At 33.8% G+C, this 13,845-nt stretch overlaps 1 protein-coding gene across 1 annotated transcript in view; it reads right to left on the bottom strand.

Moving 5' to 3' along the window:
• The window catches only part of LOC145265707 (S-crystallin SL20-1-like), a 296,744-nt gene that overhangs the window by 17,152 nt on the left and 265,747 nt on the right, over nucleotides 1-13,845 (bottom strand). The window lies entirely within an intron of this gene.

Below are 13,845 nucleotides of genomic sequence, written 5' to 3' on the forward strand. Positions count from 1 at the left end.
ATTTGTAGTTTGCAAAAGAAAAGAATACCGAGAACCTGCTGCTATGTTCGTTCTATCAATTTTTTTTTTCAAATGTCTTGTAATTTATCTTTCTTTCTCCTCCTTTCCCCCTCTCTCTATATATCTCTTTCACTGTCTATCTATTAATCTGTTGATATATTTTCTTTTACTATTCTCGAAATGGGAAAGGAATATCAACATGTTCTCTATTTTAGATCTGTTATTAGTTCTCTCTTTGTTTCTCCCTATCTTTATATATATATATATACATATACATATAACTACTTCATTTACTCACATAAAATTAATATACGAAAGTACAAATTTTTGCGTAAACTTTAAGTATTTACTTCAAAAGTGCTCAATACGTAGGTAGAGCTAGTTAGTTATTTATAAAATATATATGGCGATTAAGCTACACTGAATATTCCGCGTTTCATCCATTCTAGGATTCTTCAGCGCATAAGCCTGAAGAATCCTAGAGTGGATGAAACGCGGAATATTCAGTGTAGCTTAATCGCTATATATATTTTATAAATTACTACATACACACACACACACACACACACACACACACACACATATATATATATATATATATAGTCTTATTTATAGTATTCCGAATTTTACTGAAAAGTAAAAAACAGATGACTTAAACTGTAAGCTACGAAATCATCACATTTCATAATTGAGCATTCATATATTGTTTTAACAAAATCAAGATGTCAAGGAATAAATTGGAAGCAACAAATAGTGTATTTCATCGTTAGTTACAATCGTTTCAAGACTAGTCGAACAAATTCCAACCTTATGTCGTTTTAAAATGTTCGCAATAATAGCCTTTCTTCTTTATTAAATAAGTCTGAAGAAAGGCTGTTCTTGTGGAAATTTTCAAACGACATAATGTTTGAATTTGTCCGAATAGTCTTGAAACAATTATAACTAACGATGAAATGCACTATTTGTTGCTATCAATCTATTCCTTGATGTCTAGATTTTGTTAAAACAATGTATGTATATATATATATATATATATATATATATATATATATATATATGTATATATGTTGAATATGAAAACTAGTGGCTACACATATACAAATATGTTTCAGTGACCACCTTGCTAGGGAAAATCAAATAATCAGGTCAAGAATAGCTCCGCCTATATATATATATATATATATATATATATATATATATATATATATATATATATATATTTTACTCTATTTCTTTTCTATTTCTAACCCATATTGTTTTCTTATCAATTTTAAATCCATACCTTTTATTTCAATTGTTTTCAGAAACATCTGCCTTACTTTTAATGCTAGGTTTATTTATGGTGTCTTTTAAATTTAATAAAAAAACCCTTCAAAATTTGCTGACGAGGAGACCTTGCTTATTAAAAAACTATATGTAATAATTATTGTCCGTAACTTGATGTCTACAACAATAAAAAGCATTGTTTTTCGAAACGATCGTACAGATAATTAATTTTGTGGTTGTTCCTTCTTATGAAACGGATTTTTAATTTAATTATAATTTGATTTTTAAATTTTAAATTATCAATCACATTACTTAATATATATATATGTGTGTGTGTGTGTGTGTGTGTGTTGATATATATATATATATATATATATATTTGTGTGTGTGTGTGTTTTCTTTATTGTATTAGACGAAAATTATTTGAAGTTGAAGTTCTGAAATCTAAAATGTTCGACCTCGAAAAAAAAAAGAAAATGCTGATGTTCTTTTTATTGCTTCAACAGCAACACGTAAATATGTTTGAAGAAGTTTATTAAGAAACTAGCGGGGGTACCCGGCGTTGCCTGAGTGTTTGTTTCCGGGACGGGGGGGGGAGTTTTAAAAAATGTTATGGTAGGTAAGTAGGAAGGATCAAACCCGGAGTCATGAGTAAAAGTAGGAAAATAAAGTGTGAAAAAAAAAACATATGCAACGTTAACAGTTCGGCCACCAAGAAAAGTCCATTCCAGTTGTTTAGGAAAAAAAAACGACTACGGTTAGTCGGCGCGAACGTGAAAATATAATGTGAATTGTCCAGCACGCTAACCACTACGCCACAGAGCACTGCAGCTTAGTTCAGTGATTTTAAATAACTTCACATGAAAGAACTACGAAGCCAAACCGGTGTTCTCTTCTCAACTGTTCCTTGTGAACGATCCCCAAACGGTGTTAAGTGGTGGCAGGGGGAGAAGGAATTTATTAGAGAGAAAATATTTTACCACTTCCATTGATCTTAACCGATTTTGGCCGTGACTTCTCAGCAGAAAAAGTATAGAAATCTAAGATTATCGAGGAATTTGAGAAATAATAAGCCTATAACACACCTCAGATATTGTTCTGCCGTTTGTGCATATTATATTTGCATGAAATATCTTGATTTTTAATCCTATTAATATCAAAATCCGACGGGAAAAATGAGTTCATTTTATTTATATAGAGAAGAAGAGATTAAGTAGTAATCTTTTAGTTAATTAAAAAAAAGTATTATTATGTGCATCTATATCAAAAACACTTGTAAACGTGTTTATTTTAATTTTTAAATTTGTATTTCCATAGTTTCTGGACACCCTGTATATACATATATATTGTATTTCCATAGTTTGTGGATACCCTGTATATATACACACACACACACACACACACACACACACACACACACATATATATATATATATATATATATATATATATATATATATATATATATATATATATATACATCTACGTTTTTCCTTATTTTTAATTGGAATTCATTGAGATGATTATTATTTGTTAATTTTTATTTATTGCGGATAGGAACTCTGGCACAGTTGATAGAGACGTTGAATCTCTACAGTTCCAGGTGATAATTGTCTGAAGATAGCGGTTTTCATCATCTCAAAGCTGGCCAGGGGCTTACTTGGCCAAAACGTGGTGAGACTACAACAATTACGGAAGGCAGTAATTGCAATAAATGCAGCCAGGAGATTCATAGTTTCTATCCGTCCCGGTTAACACTTAACGAAGGCCAGAGGAATAATTGGTCGAAACGTCGTGAAACAACTAAGAATAAGATGAGGATAATAGTCCTCAATAAATAAAAATGAATAAATAATACTCATCTCAATGAATTCCAATTAAAAATGATATATAACATTCGGTAAGGACTCGATCATGGAAGATCATATAATAAACATGACTTTATAAGACCAAAAAATTCAAACTTTGTCGCCCTTCGGGGCCCGTAGCGCAGTTGATAGAGACGTTGAATCTCTACGATTCCAGGTGAGAAATGCCTGACGATAGCGGTTTCAATCCTACCCAACGCAAGCCAGAGGCTTACTTGGCCAAAACGTGGTGAGACTAAAACAACTACGGAAGGCAATAATTGCAGTGAATGTAGTGAGAGTCAGAGTTCCTATCCGTCGCGGTTCCCACCTGACGATGGCCAGAGAGATAGTTGGGCGAAACGTCGTGAAACAACAAAGAAAAAGATGAAGATAATAGTCCGCAATAAAGAAAACTTAACTTTTTTCCTTGTTCTTGCTTTCATAATCAATATGAATCTTTAGAAACTTTTACCGTTAAAAACTTTTTTTAAACAAATATGATTCAATTGATATTTTTAGGGTTTTTTTAATGCATTAATCTGCAAAATTTATTTCATGTTTTGCAAACTTATTTCCTCTGATGAGAAGAATTGCAGTTTTTGGAATAAGGTTTTTCTTGTTTATTTATATTCCTTTAAATTTCCGGATGTTAATCATGTCAAAACGCACTTTATTTCCTTTTGATGGAGTGATTGTTGCTATTTCTTCTGATCAGTTAAGAGCAAGATAGATTCGCTAATTAATCTAATAATTAAATGATTTTGTGCTACGAAACAGATGAAGTCAAGAATGTGAAATGTCAACTGAAATAAAGGCGTAAATTATAAGATGCTCAACATCCTGAACTTTGGAATATAGACTTTTGTTATCCATTCACTATATATATATATGTATATATATATATATATATATATATATATATATATATGTGTGTGTGTGTGTGTGTGTGTGTGTGTAACATTATTATATCATCAGATCAATAATTGAATGAATAATGGAAAACACTCTTTGAACCTTATCATTTCGAAGCTACATGCTTATCATCAAAAGAGGAAAAGGGGCAGCATTACACAAAATATAAAATATAAATAAAAGCTGACTTAAGAACATTTAGATTTAAATTAAGGACGTATATATCAAAGAATATTTTTTTAAAAATTTGAAATACAACAATAAGACAAAAAATAGCGACAAAAAAGAAATTATACATACGTGAATATGATGATAAAAAAATTAAAACGCCTGTTACAGCAAAAAGAAAAAAAGTGATTAATAATAAATAATGGGGATATTTAATAAAAAGAAAAGGCAATGGAATAAAAAGGGTTCGTCAGGAGCAAACTGGCGTCATTGAATTCGTCCATACAGAAAAATAACCAACCGATCAATATTGTGCAGCGCCTGTTAGTCTTTTACGATGCCGAAGCAGTTGATGCCAGCATAGTAAGGAGATAGGTTAGTCGATTTCAGAGTTGCGATATGTATTAGTTTTTGGACGGCCCTAGTGTATTATGTGTGTGTTTTCAGCATTTATTTTCAATTAGTCTGACGATTTCATTTTTTATTGCCATTAAAGGATTAATCGCGTACAGCTAAGTACAGATTAATTACTGTTAACGTATGTTCAGTAATATATATATATATATATATATATATGCATATATGGGTGTGTGTGTGTGTGTGTGTGTGTGTGTGTGTGTGTGTACAGGGGGTCCCAAAAGAAGCTGACGGATTTGAAATTTGAATTCAACCAAAAGTACCACTTTATAGTAAATATCCGCCCCTCGATGGTGTAACGACCTCTGATGACATTGCTAACGTCATTCTAAATACTCTAAAATCGTTTTTTACTGATTTGTTGCTTCTGTTATCCATCTTATATTTGATCAAATCAGTTTCTTTTGCAACACTCTGTATATGTGTGTATATATGTATGTGTATATGTATATATACATGTGTGTATATATGTGTGTGTGTGTATCTATATAATTATAAAACTCATATGACCTTGTAACAGGTGTTGTAACCCAAATCCGGTTTACGACTTCCGGTTTCGCATGCGTATTTAAACATAAACTCATAATAGCGTAAACAAATAAACACACATCGCTACTTTTACAGAATTTGACCTACGCACCGAAATATTAACGTTATTATTTAGAAATTATTATTTAACATGGGAAGGGTGGGGGTGTTTGCAACTATTTCGTTCTACAACTATACTGTCGCAATTTTTTTTACAAATAAATCAACTTTGACCCATTGAAAACCATAAGATTAATTTACAACAGCAATTTCCCAACCACCTTTTTTTTTAATTTATTCTCCATTTTTTAATACACTTTTCTTAAAAAAACATTCATACATTTTCTTCTACATAAATACCAACATAAATAAATAACTCCGAAAATATGTTTTTTTTCATTTGCGTTACAAATAAATAATCAACGCGACAATTAAACGTATTGTTTTACAGTGTACATTTTCAGCGTCCCATTTTTTTCGTGTTTAAATTATCCTTATAAACAATTGTTAATACGTTCTGCTTCTTTTTTTTTACATCGTTCATTTCAGCATTGTCTTAATTAGTTTTGGTGACCTTATTATTAACATATAAATTAAATATTTGACCGAATGGGTCATGAATGTCTGTTTAAAATAAATTTTAAAAATTACATTTTATTTTCTATTTAAAAAGCCATTCTTAACATGAGGAGAGTGTTTTAATTATTCTGTACTTTCAACTAACACTTTTATTTAAAAAAGAATTTGAATTTAACTTTAATTATTATGGTATCTGTTCAGTGATCATTTACCTTTAAGTATGGCAACCACTTATAATTCAATGGTTGTAAGTTTTTTTTTAATAAATAATTTTAACCACAACGACTCGTAGAAATCTATATTCTTTTTTCATTTTAATATACTTTCATATTAATGTTTCTGTTATGTCAAATTAAAAATATTTTCTTTACGTCAAAAGTGTCACACTCATACATTAATTCCATACCTAATATAACATACTGACGCAACGGGTCAAAGGTAGTCTTAGTATATATATATATATATATATATATATATATATATATATATATATATGTATACATATGAGTGTGTGTATGTGTGTGTATGTGTGTGTGCATGTATATGTGTGTATACATATGTGTGTGCGTGTATATATGTGTGTATATATGTGTGTGTGTATGTGTGTGTGTCTGCATATATTATATACCTGAATCGGAATCGGAAAAATCAGAAGATTTCGGAGTATCGGTATCGGTATCGGTATCGGACTCGGAAAAATTGATGCCTATTTTCCGATGCCAAAACGATTTATTAATTGCCTTTTTTTATTTGATTTTGTTTAAAACAAAACCTTCCATCGCTGGTAATAATGATAAAATAATAAATATTTATTGATTTTAAAATACCAGTAAATCGATAGACCATCCTCCACAAGTGTATGTTGACGTTTAGGAAAATATCTGCATATTTAACATGTGTTTTTTTTTTTACGAAAATCGGGATGTATAAAGACTTGGAATCGGTAATTGTATCGGAATCGGGAATTTAGCACGGAATCGGTAATTGTATCGGAATCGGGGAAAATATTGGAATCTTTCCATCACTAATATATATATATATATATATATATATATATATATATATATATATATATATATATATATATATATACGAGGGGCGTGCAATAAGTGAGGCCCCTGACCCACTTCCCATAGCAGTAGAGCAACGAAACTTGGCACAGTTATTAGTCTTTCTCTAAATAGGAACCACCCAGAGGTATGCATTTCTCTCATCGTTTGATGCAGCTCTGGAGACCGCTTTTGTAGAACACCCCAGGTTGGTCCTCCACCGACAACCTGACTTCAGAAATCAAGGCTGCATCATCTGGGAAACGCTTTCCTTTAAAAAATAACTTCATGGCTGGAAAGAGGTGAAAGTCAGAGGGTGCAAGGACAGGAGAGTAGGGAGGATGGGTAAGGATTTCATAACCACACGCCCGTGCTTCTGATCTGGCGACATGCGAGTTGTGGACTGGAGCGTTGTCCTGCAGGAGGAAGGTACCTTTGCTGATCTTGCCCCGCCTCTTTATCTTGATAGCTTCCCTTAATTTCCTCAAAAGTGAAACATAATAGGCTCCTGCAATTGTAGTACCCTTTGCCAGGAAATCTGTCATCATTACTCCGTCCTGGTCTCAGAAGACTGTGAGCATGAGCTTGCCAGCGGAGGGCTGCACCCTTGCCTTCTTTGGAGGTGGTGAGTCAAAGTGCTTCCACTGCATTGACTGGGCTTTGGTCTCTGGATCATAGTAATGGACCCAGTTTTCATCCTGTGTAATCAGTCTTTTGAAAAAGTTTGACTCATCTTCTTGGCACATCTCGCTTCTGGAATGGTGTAAGAAACCTGGAAATCCATCTGGCAGACACTTTATACATATGCAAATGGTCATGAATGATAGTTTCCACAGACCCGGTACTAATTTTGACATCTTGGACTATTTGACGAATAGTAATGCGCCGAGCTTCCAAAATGGCAGCGTCAACTTGACGGACAGATGCATCAGAAGAGGGCTATCTGGTCTGGGAACTGTTTCCACAGACTTCCGGCCATGTTTGAATTCACGATGCCAGCGTTTTACAAGGTGATATGATGGGGCATTATCACCATGAGTTTCTTTCATTTCATAAAAAGTCTCCTGTGATGTGCGTCCTTTCAAACTCAAACACCGGATCACTGCTCAACATTCAACAGGCTCCATTTCACACCTGACTCAGTCCAAACACCCGTTAAACAGAAACCACAATTAGTTCAGAGCTGTAATTTGCCATATAATCCGTAGAGATATAAATCATTGCACATGCAAAATTTCAGCTAGATCAGACAACTGGAAGTGGGTCAGTGGCATTACTTATTGCACGCCCCTCCTATATATATATATATAGTCATCCACATACAGTACTGTTTCACTGTTTCACAACTCATCTGTGCGATTAGTAAGGCAACTTCCTCGAGTCAGGATCGAAACCCGACCGCCCAAATGACAGTCAAGGCTTCTAACCATTGCTCTATACGGATGCTGCTGTGTGGGTAATAAATTAGCGATATTTTGACCTCGTCCAAATGCCTCCGCTCGATTGGTTTATACAAATAGCGTGGATAGTCTGGTGGAAGATAAGACTATCCATTAATGTGTAATCACCTTTTTTCTTTACCATATTCCCTCTGCTTAACTTATTTTGTTTTCAAGTAAGATATTTGACTTATTTGTTGTTTCATCAAATACTTCTGCATGCAAAATCCGATCCTGCATTTTGCTAATTCCTACCCTCTGATGAGAAGGAGTGTATTTCTTCGAAACTCCGCGGATTAAGGACTATCCATTTATCTAGTGTTTCCTTTTCAGATTAAATATGTTTTTAACTCATTTCAAAGTGTTTTTTAACATATTTCATTAACTGTTTGCTCATATTATAAGCTCTATTTCCTAATTGGTATTATCGAGCTTTTATATCTGGCTGAGATAATTTTATAAATATTAATTCTTTAATATTTATAATTTACTTTAATTTTACCATCTTGGATCATTTTGGTAAATTCAATTGTAATTTTCATTTTATATATATATATATATATATATATATATATATATATATATATATATATAAACAGGCCGATATTTTGATTAATGCGGAATACGAATCTATTATTACATTCTATTGGACCAACAACTAATTGTTTCACTTTTCTACGTTTAATCTTAATCATATTTCTTTTGATGATCGCATTTTTCTATGTAATCCATAATTCTTCCACGCTTTGCTTTGAAATATTTTCTTTTTTGTGTTCAATATCATATGGATTGTAATCAATCCATAAGAAATTATTGCCATATTCTTAAATTGATTAAAAGATCAAATAAAAGACGTAATTAGGCAGAAGAGACAAAAAGAGAGAACCAGAATTAACGGGCGACGTCATAAGCAATGTATTATCAGCCCTAGCTCGGCAAAGTGCATCACTTCTGGTCACTTTTTCCAAGTAACCCGAATAATATAGCATGCGAGCGACATTCCCGCTATTATTTATGAAATCGTCGACGACGACAATTTGCTATAGTAACCAAGAACCACTCTTAAGAAATTGGTACTAAAAGTCAATGTTGCTATAGTAGTCAACACTCAATCGAAGGAATTGAACACCAGTATTTTTATTATAACTTTTGCTTTAATGAACAACAATTGAAAATTATGCGAATGGTCACTTTGTAGAAATATTGGATATTCTCAGATGTGAGTACTTTTCTAGCATGGTAGATAAATTCTATTTTCTTCGCAGCAGACTTAGCAATATCCGCAATGTATTTGTTCAAAATCAGGTTGCCTGTGGGCATATGCTGGAAGATTTTAAATCATGTGTTTTGTTTTTTTATTATTCTTCAGTGAGGTCGGATTATTTTTGTTTTCACAAAAGCAGCGCATTTTTTGTTTTTTGAACCTGGTATTTTTTTTTTTTTAACTTTTGTTTATACAAATGACCGGCAGGAATTGTCACATCTACCACGGTGATTGCGTAAGCAGTAAACACTAGTGTCTGTAGGTAAAATGAACAATTATTATTTAATTATAGGGATATGTAAAATCAGGCATGCGGCATATATGACCTGCGTTGCGCAGATCATATATGTCGCATGCTTGATTCAAGACTTCCAAAACAGCTCCTTTACGGTGAAGTCTCAAAAGAAAAAAAGATACGCAGGACAGCGGAAACTGTTCAATCCAAATCTGTAGGTCTCCATGGGAACCGCACGCAATGAAGAATGCAAGATAAAATATGAAATTAGAAAAGACAGAACAATCAACATCTCTATTTATTATTCCTATTATTCATAAATGACCTCCCTGATAAAATTGTCTCTGAGATGGGTAATTTTAAGGATGATACCACGTTCTATAACAGGCAAGGGGGCAAAACAAATCAACACATATGGCAGAAACGCTAAATGAAGACCTCCAACCTGTAGTGGAATGGAGACAAAAATAGTCATTTTTAATGCTGTCAAGACTAAGCTTGCTTCCTTCAATAATTACAAAGAACCGTCTCAACCACCAATAGCTATGGCTAAAGATATATTACCTGAAATTACTTCTTTCAAACCTTTCGGTTAACGTTCACAAAGAAGATTAGTTTCAACAGGTACATTGAGAGCATTGACAGGACGGCGGACGGTATTTATTTGCTCCCCCACCGAGCAAATTAGGCACAAGGCCGATTTTTAATGTGAGGAGTGAAGGGGGGGAGGGAAAAGGGGGACCAGCTCCCGAGAGGTGGGAAATGGGAGCTGGATAGTGATTTGCCAGCTGGCCCAAGTAGGGTTGCCCCTACATGGACCAGAAGATTGCCACAAGGGCAATGGTCTTTGCTTGCAGCATCTGCCGGAACAGATACTACACTTTTAGGTATTTATTTGCTCCCCCACTGAGCAAATTAGGCACAAGGCCGATTTTTAAAGTGAGGAGTGAAGGGGAAATGGGGACCAACTCCCCGGGGAGTAGGGGAGCTGGATAGTGACAATTGGTATGAAGGGTTGCCCCTACATTGACAAGGTCTTATATGTGGGGTTGCCCCCACATATGGTCTTTGCTTGCAGTATCTGCCGGAACAGATACTACACTTTGATCTTGGTCCGAAGACCACAAAGGTGCCCCCGCGAGGACGACGGACGATATTTATTTGCTCCCTCACCGAGCAAATTAGGCACAAGGCCGATTTTTAATGTGAGGAGTGAAGGGGAGGGGGAAGGGAAAGGGGGACCAGCTCCCGAGAGGTGGGAAATGGGAGCTGGATAGTGATTTGCCAGCTGACTCTAGTAGGGTTGCCCCTACATGGACCAGAAGATTGCCACAAGGGCATCATGTCTGAAAAGGAAAACTCTTCAATAATTTTTAATTGCAATTTAGCTCTACTTTTTCCTCGTTCTAGTTGATAAGGTGTGCTTTCCTTCTGTGGATACATACTTTTATGCATTAGTTTCGAACATTAAGACAATCACTTTTGTTATATTTGTTTGCCTTCTATCTTTAGTGCCGTCAGACGACAAAACAAGTTCAATAACCAGGACAAATCTTTTTCCGATTCATTCTCGAGTCTGGGTGTTTGAGTATACTAGAACTTGATTATCTAACAATTAGAACTGACTATGGCGCCTATCGTTATATCCGTTAAAGAATTTCATAAATATCGAATCAAATATTCATTTAGCTCGTAAAAAGACGCTTGGATTAAAGAACCTGCAGAAGATAGTAGGGAAAATTTAGAGATGAGCCATTTTTTTCTCTTTTGAAAACATTCGCCCAATTGCGGTTGATGATGGGTTTTCTTCAAAAATTGATTCAAATTGGCTTCTGATGATGGCAAACTCGGGACTCTGGAGGGAATTTCAATGTCAATGGGAGAAACTATTCGATTAGAAGGCTTTCTGGCATCTAGGGATCTCTAGAGTGTAATGATGGGACTTTCTGGCATTTAGGGATCTACACTGTAGGGGTGTTTTTTCGGATTAGTCTGTGGTATTTACGTTGAAAAATAGAAGCGCTTCCAGTTCTGCAGAGCACATTTCATTAAAATACAGTAAAACGCCTTTAATTTGAACTTCCTCAAAAGTTAGACTTCCTCTCATTTGGACTTCCTCTCATTTGGACTTCCTCTCATTTGGACTTCTTCTAAATCTGGACTTTCTCTAAACTTGAACTGTCTCGTCATTTAAATTGTATTAGCATATTTGATGCGGATTTGCAGTAAAACTGTTTACATGGTTTAATCAGATATTGCGCAGAAATGTGAATATTGATACTATGTAATTAATATAGATTAGCTATTGATAATTAATTTACACTAACTGTAATTTCTTTTTCAGATTGCTATATTTAAAATAGTGTAAAACAACCCATCACAATGGCTTGCAACTGGTCTAGACAAAATTCTTGAAACCAAACGGTTACCGACTAAGCACGCTCTTCTTAAATCACTTAATGCAAATGATGTTGAAATGTGGGTGCAACAAGATGAGGAAACTACTGATCAATATCCTGAAGGCAGTAATGGTGATAAAAATAGCGACAGCTCCCATTCTCTTAACCTTAATGTAAATAACCAAGAACACTCTGATGAAGCAATATCATGGGGCGATGCAGAAAAGTCTATGAAGACGGTTATAAAATTTCTAGAAAAACGTCCTTAATTTAGTGACAACTATGTTTTGCAAGCAATGTCACTCCGAAGAGATATAATCTAAAGCTACAGAACCAAAAAATTGTAGATTTTCGTGATCGCTTACGGAATACAATGGCAGCGCCTGAGAGCTCAATCGATGAAAATAGAAACTGAAATGAGACTCATTCAATGAATAAATAAAAAAAAACTGTATTTTACATAAATGTATGATTTCTGTAGATGATAACTTAGGTAATAAATACCTAACAAGACAACTAGATTGAATTTATTTTCAATGTTTTTGTTTCTAACAATTCTTACTTGCAATATATCGTAAACTCAACTTAATATATACTTGAAGTATCATATAGCAATGAATTTCATTTACTATTTCTTAATTCTTAGAAAATTAAAGTTAACTGCAGCACATTTTTTTATCACGAAACTTGAACAGCATCCTCTAATTTGAACGAAACGGATGTTCAATTATAGGAGTTATACTGTACTTGTTATCCATGTTCAGTGGTGCAACATTTCGGCATTGCGGAGAGGTGGGCGATTGTTTGATATGGATCTATTAGGTTGAAGACTCTTCTTTAGATCCGGTTACTACCAAGGGACTAATGACAGATGCACCTGAACAGATATGACAACAATACTCCATGCATTGTGCGAATGGTCGCTTTCTAGAAATCTAGAATACGCTCAGATGTAATTTTCTAGTATTGTAGAGAAAGCCTATTTATTGCCTTAGCAATATCCGCAATGTAGTTGTTCTAAATAATGTTGACTGTAGATATTAGGCCGAGGAGTTTGAATCAAGAGTTTGTTTTTTCTCCTCAGGGAAATTTTCATTTTCTCGGTCGAGGTCTCAATGGATGTTTTTCTTTTCATATTTCACAGCACTTTCTCGCGTTTTTGTAAATTTTCTGTTTGTATAAATGACCGACAGGAATTCTTACACCTACCGTGATGATTGCGTAAGCATGAAACACTAGTGCCTGTACGTATAACAAATTAATAATTAATACAATAGCGTGCGTTATTTTCTGTGTCACGCTTACATCTGGGTCGTTTAATTGTTATGTACTTCCATTTCTTGTCATGAATGATTTTACCAAGAATTCCTAATAATTTCGGTTTCAATTATGGCTGGAAGTTATCTATTTTTTTAATAAATAATTTTATCAAGAATTCTTCATAAGATTTGGTTTCAGTTTCGATTATATTATTCCAGCAATTTATATTTTTGATAAATAATTTTATCACGAATTCTTCATAAGTTTTGAGTTCGGTTTCGATTATGGCTGAAATAACTTAAGCATATATATATGCATATGTTTTTTCATAAGTTTTTATTTTGGTTTCGATTCAAGCCAATGCATCCAAGTCATATGGATATATTTTTTGTATTTTTGAAAGCGAAACTTTATAATATATAAAAATCGATAGAACATCCACTCTATAATAATATATACGAAATCTGCAAGAATTAATA

Source organism: Euprymna scolopes, chromosome 40 (assembly GCF_053919585.1).
Source record: "Euprymna scolopes isolate OS-2025 chromosome 40, ASM5391958v1, whole genome shotgun sequence".
Taxonomy (NCBI): Eukaryota; Metazoa; Mollusca; class Cephalopoda; order Sepiida; family Sepiolidae; genus Euprymna; species Euprymna scolopes.